Source organism: Cydia fagiglandana, chromosome 10 (assembly GCF_963556715.1).
Source record: "Cydia fagiglandana chromosome 10, ilCydFagi1.1, whole genome shotgun sequence".
Taxonomy (NCBI): Eukaryota; Metazoa; Arthropoda; class Insecta; order Lepidoptera; family Tortricidae; genus Cydia; species Cydia fagiglandana.
This window is the reverse complement of record NC_085941.1, coordinates 12,679,962-12,692,100: the sequence shown is the minus strand read 5'-3', so window position 1 is coordinate 12,692,100 and position 12,139 is coordinate 12,679,962. Positions and strand designations below refer to the sequence as shown.

The 12,139-nt window shown below is 36.0% G+C and overlaps 1 long non-coding RNA gene across 1 annotated transcript; it reads right to left on the bottom strand.

Annotated features, from left to right (window-relative positions):
• Positions 1-8,883: 8,883 nt before the first annotated feature.
• On the bottom strand, positions 8,884-11,554 carry LOC134668230 (uncharacterized). Its single transcript, XR_010098745.1, has 2 exons — positions 11,261-11,554; positions 8,884-10,642 (listed from the first exon to the last, which is right to left on the bottom strand). It is a non-coding gene; the product is annotated as an uncharacterized LOC134668230 (long non-coding RNA).
• Positions 11,555-12,139: the final 585 nt, after the last annotated feature.

Sequence of the window (12,139 nt, the reverse complement as noted above, 5' to 3'; positions counted from 1 at the left end):
ATCGCCCATCTTTACTGGATTGATGTAAACTAGGATACAGTGGCGTGGTGGCGGCGCGTCCATAAAAGCCGATTCCCACCGGCTTGCCTGTTTTTGGATGTTTGAGCAGAGTTGTCAAGGAAATATGTAAGCCAAATTAGCCCCGGCTTGCCGTTTGGATGGATATGTTTGACGCGCCGCCACTGGTAGCATAGAAGCTCGAGTGTGAAATCAAATTCATTGCCATCACGTTTTTCTTCGAACTACGTCAAAGCAATAGGTACAATACAATACCATGTATATGTATACAGTCGCCATCAGATATATCGAAGCGGCCAAGGTGTTCACAATACCTGAACACGCACTCTAACACCCTGACAATAGAGGCGTGTTCAGATATTTGTGAACACCTCGGCTGCTCCGATATATCTGATGGCGACTGTACAATACTCCGGCACGTGCACAATGAAATCAATTAGAAATGCCGCGGCATACTTGCGGTCGGGTGGGGAATGTAGGGCAATTGAGCATCCACCGTTCGCGCATTTCAAGAGCTTCTCATTACTTGTACAGGGTAATTATAACACATTATTTGTCCATGAATACGTAGTCATGTCTCGAAGACGTGACTACAAACTTACAAAGGAGTAATTTTAAAGGATTGACGACATTTTATCGAAACAGTCACACGCTCCGTGCATACGCGCCAGCTAGCGGGCGTCCTAGGTGTTCAGTTAATATTTATAGTACGTGTACTTATATCTAAAAATAGTAACTAAACTAAGAACCCAACGCGCTAAACCGTCACCACGTTGTAAAGGTAACAGGCCGCGTAGCCAAGATGCCGATCGCTTACGCTCCGTAGCGATCGAAACGCAACTGTCACTGTCGCACTAATATGGAAGTGTGATAGAGAGACATAATGGTTTTCGTTGTCGAAGCGATAGCGATTGTGACCTTGGCTAGGCCGCCAGGTAACGCAACCAACTAAGAGTTGCAAAGGAGTTAACACAGCGCTCCCAGCCCAAGAAGTATCCTAAATAATAAAGTAAGATATGGGAACATGTCCCCCGAGTCCTCCTTTGTTCCACTGAATTACTTTGAACTCACGCATTGCCTCGCTCGCTTGGGTTACGCAAGGTTCCTAAGTATCCGCGGTATAATTAAATTAATTAGATAGGTATTCTAAGACGCAAAGTCGTGCTTAATCTAAAGTAAATGTATTTGGTAATGTAAAGGACCCCCGCTCCGAGTCGTTTCTGGTGCAAAGGCTATCCATAGCCATCCAGCGCGGTAATGCCGCGAGTATTATGGGCACTTTTGCACCGGAAGCGTCTGGGAGCGGCAGCAATGTTTAGTTAGTAACTTGTGTGTGTTTAGTTTGTAAGTATGACTAACTGTATGTATATTTTGATATAAATATTAAATAAAAAGCAATTCCCATTTGGTTTCTATACTTTGTATCTTACTTAACTGCTCAGCTTCAAACACTGAACTAACAAAAAACCTTATAGCACACCAATTAGGACCTTAAAATTTCCAAATACTGTCGAACTCACAGTACAAAGTTTTATCGACTCCCGGCCCGATTCGAACGTTTTTGTTTGAAGAAAGGTCACTTTTGACACTGACTCATCTAATCCATATCGTATCTAGACGTAATATTTGACGTATCTTAATGTTCGAATGGGCCGTTCAACGCGGACAAAGTTGTAGACGTCTGCGTCGATATAGATACCTATGATTGACAAAAACCGACGATTTGTAGTTTGTTAAAAGTAGTAGAAATATTTACGGGGCATTTGTGTTTTTCCTAACTACCTATTTACAATATATGTAATAGTTCTCGGAAACAGTTCTACCGATTTAGGAGAATTTTAAATAAATTTAGCAGTTTTCAACTTGATAATATGTACTTACTATGTTTCATTATCGAACAAGTTCATTATACCATGTTTTATTTTTCGTAATAATCATACGCGGAACGCCTGTAGTTTTTATACGAGCAATTTCCCCCAAGACCTCATTTATCATTTACAGGCTGTTTTTTCAACCCTTAGCCATATTCTTGAGCAATTTTTACTAAACAATAATAAATTTCATTTATTTCGAGTAACACTATGTAAGTATGTAAGTAGTAGGTACTATGGGAGAAAACATGACATCGTTATTTCATACATTTTGTCAGATCAGATGTCGATGTTTTCCATGGGAGAGCCAAAATATGTTTCGCGTTATGAGGGTTCGTCCCATAGTTAAATTCTCTCAGTGACCTATTCACCTCGCCAAATTTGTCTTATTGCGAAAAGAAAACATGCCATATAAAAGACTATAAAATACGATAACTTCGATACATGCTTATAAATAATTTGGTTTCTGCCAGTAGATAGTCGCCTCCCTAAAATTTAACTTCCTGTGTAAAAATTACAGACTGTCATTTCTATACAAAACCAAGCACGCGAGAAGCATAAAGAGAGACATAAATCTTAACCCTCTTTTCGCTTGGTCAAGATTGCTTTTACTTCGAATAATGTACTACTCGTATAGCTAGGTTAGGAGGCCGGTTCGACCTTATAGATTGGTATCAATTTGATCTCCTTTTGACGTTATTTGGCCGCGCTTATATTGTATTTGTGCGAGTGAGATGCGCTGTGAGTCATAACAAATCAATAGCATATTTTATAGAATTTGAATGCGCTGTGAAATCGGATATTTTAATAGTGGTTTTTAACATTAATAACTCACTGGTCAGATCTTGTAAGCGTAGCTTCAAAACTCTAATTTATTATTATTATGTAGGTTAATGCTTGTACAAAAGGTAAGGGTTTACAAGTATTATAAAACTGTATACTATTTCAATGTTTATCAAGTGTAACTGACAATAATGATTAAAGTTTCATTCTATAGAACTTGCTAATTGCTAACTATGTAAACAAACCGCCATACCTATTGAAACTGTCACTGAATGATGATTTCAGTATGGCGATTTGTTTACATCGTTAGCAAGTTCCATAGAATGACACTTTATATGTAATTATAAGCAGAAACAAAGAAGAAGAAAGATTCACTCGTAGAAGAAAAGAATATTGTTATTATTAAACACAAATCCAGTATAAAAGTAGGATTCAAGCATTTTGAGATTACCACGTAGGTATGTACTTTATACGACTAAAGCCCACTTGCACCATCCCACTAACTGGTGCAAGTGGGCCTAAGGTAGACAAAGAACTCTTTCTATCCTTGCTGAAAAAAAAATTGACAACGACGTTGCTCGCGTCAACCTCGTAGCAGTAACAACTACTGCACTCTTAGAGGATATAACCAACGGAGACGCCAAGTCTATAACATCAACATAGCCATGTCAGATAAACGTCAGTCCATACATGTGTTTGACATGTGGTTGACCATTGGCCGCCTTTTTTCGACAGAGGGGAACGCCTGTTAATGACCACTCCGTTGGTTATCTAGACACGCGGCAGCGTGTCAAGCCAAGTTCAAGCAAAGGAACTGGCTAGCCAGCGCCAAGTGTAATATTACACGAACCACTTGGTGCCACTTTTGACCCTTCTATAACTCAAAACATCTTTAACGTAAACACATAAAACTACGTGTGTTTAATTATATCCATAAGGACATCTAGAAGCCCAAATTTCATGAAGCTAGCTCAAACGGTTATAAAGATATGAAGGTCAAAAAGTCGTAAATTTTAAGACTGACTGACAGACCTATAGTACCTAAACCTAACCTACTTCCAGATGACCTAGAAGGATGAAATTTGGAATCCAGCTCAGTTATTGTGTGAAAGTGTAGGAAAAAATCTAAAAATAAAAAAAGTTATAAAATAGGGGGGGTCCCCATACAAAAAAAACATTTTTTATTGTGACTGACATATAAGTACCTAAACCTAACCTACTTCCAGATGACCTAGAAGGATGAAATTTGGAATCCAGCTCAGTTATTGTGTGAAAGCATAGGAAAAAATCTAAAAATATAAAAAAGTTATAAAATAGGGGGGGTCCCCATACAAAAAAAACCATTTTTTATTGTGACTGACATATAAGTACCTAAACCTAACCTACTTCCAGATGACCTAGAAGGATGAAATTTGGAATCCAGCTCGGTTATTGTGTGTAAGCGTAGGAAAAAATCTAAAAACAAAAAAATTAAAAAGTTAATAAATAGGGGGGGTCCCCATACAAATTTCTTTTTTTATTGTGACTGACGTATATGTAGTACCTAAACCTAACCTACTTCCTGATGACCTCTAGAAGGATGAAATTTGGAATCCAGCTCGGTAATTGTGTGTAAGCGTAGGAAAAAATCTAAAAATAAAAAAATAAAAAAAAATAGGGGGGGGTCCCCATACAAAAAACCTGTAATACGCGCTAAACAACCGGCCAACGGTGTGTCGTTGGCGGCGCGCGGCACCACATAATTAATACAAAGAACAGAAGTAAAAAACATGCAGCGGAAACACAAGAAAAAACATTAAATCTCAATAGGTACCTGCCTAGTTTTCTTTACAAAAAGTATTGATATCCCATCAAAAACATAAATGTAAAAAAGGAGAGCCAAGTTCAATACAAAAATTATGCTTGGCTGTGGGGTTCGCCGCAAAAAGAATGGAGATCTAAATGAGTGCCAAGTTCTATGCAAAATCCAAATACGTATTTATAGGAACAAAATAACATTATAAAAAAATATTAAACTCTATTTCTTTGCTTTATTGGATACCTATAACAATTGCTGTTATTTTAAAAAAATGTGAGATCTTAAAGTAGGTTAGATTTGGCTTGGCCAGTTTTTATCAGAATTACAAAATATATATGTTGAATAACTTTATAAAATGATGTAATGAAAACTGGCCAAGTCAAATCTAACCTGCTTTAAGATCTCGCATTTTTTTAACTAGGTACTTATGTAATTTAACATGTACTTTTCATAAAGCGAAATAAAGCTCAGCCCTGAAAGTAGTTTAAGAAAATATTCAGTTCAGTGACATAAAGAGAACTGTTGTTTTCATTATGGAAACGAGATTGTTATTCTCGGTGGCAACGTACGGTGGTAATAGTACGATCATCAATCTACGTCGGGCACAACCACAGATTACTAACCGAGTTACATTCTAGACGGCGCATCGCTTAGGAACATATAGGTATTAGAGATTCGTGTGGCGCAATAACACACTGCCGGCTCGCCGGGTCGCTCGCAGAATACAAAGTATGAGGTTGCCAGGAAATCGACATTATTTGCATGCGGCAGACAACCAAGCGGAATTGCGCCACTATAATCATACTCCTTAGAGTATGGCCAGACGTAACATAATCACTTTGTATAGACGTTCCCATACCGATCATTTTTAACAGCCCCGTGGTACCTTTAATTATACACCGTATTCTTGTACAATCAACGTCATATGTACCTAATTTAAATAGCTTTCCGAATGTAACATAGCCAACATAGGGTTGTTAATGTTGTTATGCGCGGTGATACTAGTTTTCATTAAGGATCCATGCATGCATGCGTGGTCTGTGGAAGGCAGTCTATGAGCAATTGGGCACAAACCTTTCTGACCCGTGCGAAGGGAGCCCTAGCCAACGGATTTGTGAATGACTGGTGGAACCCAAATCGAAGTAATTTGCAAAATAATCAATATATGTACAGTCACCTGCAATAGTATGTTACACAACAAAGACCGCAAAAATATCTTACACGATCTTATTTGTAGAGTCAGAAGAGCGTGTCACATATTTTTGCGGCCTTCGAAGAGTAACATACTATTGCAGGTGACTGTACATATGTAGTCATGTTTGTAATGTTCTGATTATTATATGGTAACATAATTAAATTACGATACAAAGTAGTTTTTGAACTGAAAACGCTACTAAGGTAAATCTAAATAAATTGTTTGAAGAGATGCTACTTATATTATACTACACACAACTTTGTAAGTTGGGAAGAGCCTAATGCCATGACATATTATCAAAAGACCATAACTTTTGCGGCCACCATTTCATATTCTCTGCTATTTATATCTACAATGGCTAATGCAAGGCTTTATTTAGGTACTTAAATTACATTAGGTATTCCAGATCCAGACATTCAATCAGGCGTCACATAATATACTTGGAAATTAAACGAACTTACCTGTAAGTGAAGTTCTATTTCAATTATATTAGCTGCACAAACTTCGAAATGATAATTATTTACTTCTAGTAGGCGTAATATCATTCAGCCTCTGGCCATGTTAAGTATTCAGAGTACCTAAAATTTTAAAATTTCTCAACGAGAATTCAAAATTTTGTATCAGATTTCTGAACGCATAGTCGCGCCCCCGCGCGCGCGCCGCTTCTGTCGCCCTCATTTAGTTTAGAGTAACAAGCCAAGACATAATACTTTCACTGCCAGTGACCCGCTACCTAGGCAGGTTCTCTAGTCTTAGGCGCTTGTCGCTACAAAGCGGAAAACGCATATTATCAGCTTCGCTCGTAGCTCGCGCTGGCAGTGAATATGCCAACTGATATGACAGCTTGGCCCGCAACTCAGCAAAGCCAATATTATCTTAAACTTTGACAGGGATTTTTCACTATTAAAATCCCTGGTTGTCTCAGGACAACGCGGGTACTGGGCGGGAGGGATTATCATTTCGAAGTTTGTGCAGCTAATATAATTGAAATAGAACTTCACTTACAGGTAAGTTCGTTTAATTTCCAATTATTATTACGCTGCACAAACTTCTTCATGATAATTATTTACTTGTAGATGTTTAGAGATAAGTATTCAAAGTTTGTTTTGGCTTTGTATTACTTACAATAATGAAATCAATGATTTATGATTTCATTTTTAAAGTAGGTACCTTTTTAGTTATCATCAACTATTTTCAGTATATATGTATATTTAGTTAACAACATTATTTAGAGATCTAGTGATCATTATAGATATAGAGATCATTATTTCATCAAACTGCCTGTCATATGATAATTGAAACAAAATTAATTTGTTTCTTATTAATAGGTATTTCATTAATAGCACCAAGTACCACTTAAAACTCAATTATTATAGGACTATCAAAGAAATCAAATGTTAGCATGAGATGCAATTTTTAACGAATTCAACAACTATAAGCAACTCTTGATAGTGTGTTGCTGCTTACAACCTTTGGTAACACTTATTTTCTCATTAACTAGATAGTAAGGATATATCTTTATATAATTATTAGAATTAGATGGAACTATGATTATGAAATTGAGCAAAATTATTAGAAGTGTAATGTTTTTGTAACTCCTAAACGATTTTGCTGCTTGTCAGCCTGAGCAGCCTTGTCAGGCTGCGCATAATGGGTTAAATGAGTGGTGGGATTAAAAAAATATCAACACCACTATTTTTTAAGAGTAGGACTTAGTCCATCTACAAATCGTTTAGGAAGAGATTTTTTCTTTGAAATAGACATAGAATTTTATTGCTTGAGATGTAGTAGGTACTTATAGAAATTAGGAGTTAACATGCAATTTTGCATGAGGTTTTTGAAGGCAATAATATATAATCACTAACAATTTTATAATCTACCATCACGAATATTATCATTCATTTATATATAGCTAACCAATGTTTAGCTTAAGCAACCTTACTCAATTTCAATTTAGTATTAACTTGAAAAATTAATTTTGAAGGTAGCAAAGGTTACTGTAATTTATAAAGCCCATAAAGGTCTTTATCAAAAATCAGAATAAAGTTTCATATTTTATCAATTACAGGGTTTGCACGTTGCGTATAATCACAATGGCTAATAAAAGAAATAAAGTAATTTTTTTTTTTTACTTTTTCTGTCTGTACCTAATGAAATATTTTCATTAGTTGGTGACATTGTTGATAAGTAATTTAAGACTGATTAAGGTATCAGCTCACACTTTAATGTTGAGGTGGGTGTAATCTAAAAAACGTTCTTCCTAAAATGTTCAATTGTATCATTTGAGGAGAGCCTATTCCACAATAAAAACCCAAGAACAGATTTACAGAAAATTACACTTCTATACCTAGCATAAGTAATGCTATTAAAACGGCAAGCACTTCTGGAACAGATACCATAAAATAATGTAATTATTTTCACAAAATATACACCAGTATTTCAAGTGTTTAGGCATCATGTTGCTTGACGGTGTTGGGCGCAAGGGATTACACCATACTGTTGGCCTCACCAATCAGAAGTTCCTCCTGTCTCCTCCTCCTCTTCCCTGCTCGTTCAGAGATGGCTGATGACACTCCCCGGATAACACTGGGATAACCATGTTGAAACTTGAAATCGGTTAATAGAATAAGTTTATTTAATTGAGAGCTGGGGCTCTACTCTTTACAATTATATGTAACATATACTCATAAATATTTTTTTAAACTGAGTAGTTTCAGTGACCGTGCCTTCTGGTTTTCCTATAACTTTAATACCTTAGATTTCATTTCAAATTAAAGAAAAGCATAGATAAAATAATTTTTATATGCATGAAAACGTGAAAGCATCTACTTATGTAGAAAAAACATCTGGGTTACTTCACCAGGATATATGTATAGCGTTCACATATTTCATCTGCACGGCTACCAATAACTCGATAGGTATATGAAGTTGCAAAATGTTGCAAGACATTTCAAATTTGTATTAAAACTTTGTATTAACTCTAAAATCCCCAGTTATCACTTAATAGCTTTATAGCACAAATATATCATTTAAGTAGAATATTGTAATGTCTTTTTTCGCACCACTGCAAAATGTTCCTAGACATAAAAATACAGGATTTAATTTCACCTATTCGGTTTATAAATAATTGCGATAGCTGTGTTGTCAAGCTGTGCTCTCAGAAGCATCTCACAATCTGTTAAACCGGAAAGAAAGTCTTTAAACATAAAAGACCACCATAAGCTGAACAAATTTAATGTAATATATATTCTTTTTGACTCCTTCCATAATCCAACAGCTAACTCATTCTAATCTGCCGCCCCAGCGTGTCAATAAACTATTACTGTAAGTAAGTAAATATCTGCAGAAAGTATATTTATAAATCTTTATTTTAATGAGCCACCAAAAAATGTCACACTAGGTTTCCTTAAAATATATTGAATTTAGTATACTTAAGTATGTATTTTTGTCTTTTCAGCTCTTTAACCCTTAAAGCGTTTGTGTAAACATACAGATAGCCAAACTTATCCTATAACTATACAAACAACCAATTTATATTAGCAATGTACCAATTTATAAAGGGCTTTATCTTTTGATTAACTTTGAATTTTTTCCCTAGTAGGTAAAGAAATAAATCTATATAGTAGCCAGCTTTCTGAGGTACTAAGAAGCTAGTTCCATTTGATTATAACTCCACATAGGTAATGGTACCAAGACTAAAATTAAGTGTGTCCTGTATAAGTACCTACATAGTATAACATTTGTTATAAGGAGTATCAACAATAGATATATCTATCATCTAAACAGTCTGTGTGTGTATGTGATCTTAAACACTTCATAAAAGGTCTGGCACATATATCTAGCTAGAGAGATATCTAGTTTAATAGTCTAGGTATGTTAAGACTAAAAACTGAAATCTCATCTTTCCACATGAAACAGATATGTTTTCTACATTCAAGAAATCAAGTAAAAACATCTTGGAGCTAGTGCTCATTTAACAATTTTGTGTTCTTAGTTTCTGGCAATTCTAATATCTTGTTAACTTAAAACCGCTCAGTTGCACTACCTAAATGTGCTTATATTAATATATGGATCTTGCCTATAGGTACCTATAAAGTGAACATGATTTTATAAGGTCATCATAGGCATATATTTGTACACACAGTATATACCTCAGTCACATATTTTTCTAGTATTCGACTATCAATTTCACAGAAGTGATCATATTTCGGAATACTTGTAGGTGTTGGCACAGATAAAAAAGGAACTTTGTATGAGATAGACCGGACAAAATCCTTATATGTGAAAAAAGGTAGGTTAGGTACATACAATTAAGTAAACCACAGCTTTTAAGAATTTGTTCTAAATGAACACAGGCTGTTGTGATGTCGCTGTGTGCGACCACTGTGGCGACCACATTGTGACTGCAGAGAGGAAAGTCTTGCTCTGCTTCCTCTTCCTTGCTTTTTGACCAGGGGTTTTTGTATATTGTTATGTTTAATAAATACTGTATTGTATGAAACAAATACAACAGCAAATCATACGTTAGAAAATATGATTGGTATTTGAGCCTTTGAAGTTTAAAGTGCCAGGCTTACGGGCTGGGCTGCCGGAGTTTAAAGTTCTTCTGCTAAATTTTCTTAAAACATCACTTGTCAACAGCATGTTTAAAAGATTTAATAAACCTCTTATGCCATTTATTATGATTCAGTATTTAATTTCAAAAAATGGACAGAATCACTTAGAAGTGACAATACCTTCTTATAGCTGGTACAGTACACAATTTTTGAGAGCTAAATCATCACAGTCAGAGAACAGGAAACTTTATTTTGTACCATTTCAATACTTAGCCTCGTTCCCCACTGGCAAGAATCTCGCCAGCTGCAGGTTAAGTCTGTGGGTTCATCTTCGGAGGACCAATAATTTCTTACAGCGCAGAGTAGTTTTTTGTAATCTTGTCCGGGTCATACTTCTTTTATAATGTTCTTAATTATTTATCTGTAATCAAACAACAACACTATCCTATAAGGATTTTTCCTATAATATCCAAAATTCTGGTGTGTCCCTCCGACAATGTCAAGGTTTGCTCGCTTAATTCTTCGCTTGCTGACATTAGAATAAGTAAGTACCTTCTTAATTTCACCTACTTGAAGATGAGTATATATCAAGAGACGGCCTAATCTGGCATACCACATGATTAACTCATTAGGTTAAGAGCGGTGTCTAGTCTAACACGCCACAAAACCCAGTAGGTAAGTTTATCTAGCAAGACTTGTAGGTGGCTTATAATGCACCCTATTATCAGGTAGGAAATGAGCAATGTCTCAGTGCTGTTGGCAAGGAATATGTGACAATATCCCCTGGCTATTGGCAGTGAACGCACCTAGTGTAGTACGCCAAGGTTGCCAAGTGCGAATATCAAACAGAGATGTCTAGATTAACACTCCAAAATGATTAGCACAGCCATTTTATGCAGTTAGAAACAGAGAATAGCGCTACAGAATGCATATGCACATCATAACCAAGTACAGTCAGCAACCAGTTGGCTAGTTATAACACTCCAACGCACAGCACTAACACCAGATAAAAATAACTTAAACAAATCATATTTTTTACCTGATTATAATTAATGTTCCTTTTCGGAATATTATGTGTATTAAATAATTAACCGAATGCTGGCACTATTGGAGAGCGAGGCTTACATCTGGATACCGAGCGATATCTACTTCTCTACGCCGCTGGCGGAGATAGGGATCTAGATGATGCAGAATTGCAGACCTAGAATAGGTTGAAGACCATGATCCATCGATCGGTATGTAACGCGTCTGGGCCTTTTCCAACGAAAGGACGCCGTATTTGGATTTGAACGCGTATGCTCTTGAATCTTCTCCAATCTTCTTATTTTTTCTTCTATTCCACAATATTGGTAAATAAGATATACTATTTTATTTTCTTCTTTACATATTTCGTCCTTTATTTGATATAAATACTTTTTTATTTTAATAGGACGTAATGGCCGCGGCTGCATGAAAAACGTCAATGAGGGCGACAGAAGCGGCGCGCGCGCCGGGGCGCGACTATGCGTTCAGAAATCTGATACAAAATTTTGAATTCTCGTTGAGAAATTTTAAAATTTTAGGTACTCTGAATACTTAACATGGCCAGAGGCTGAATGATATTACGCCTACTACAAGTAAATAATTATCATGAAGAAGTTTGTGCAGCGTAATAATAAATATTATTATGTGACTGGTGTTCTAGATTGAGGATTAAATCGGACAGTATGATTATGATTATGCTTATGACAGTTGCCTTCATATAACGATTCGTTAACCTAAACACAAATCTACAGTCAAGGCGTAAGCTTGTAAATATGATGATTTTTGAGCACCTGGACTTTTTTTGTACCTAATTAATTGCAACAATACATAAAACAAATCGATTGTACTTAGATTTTCCCGCTTAAACTGCCTTTTAATAACATGAAACGAACGC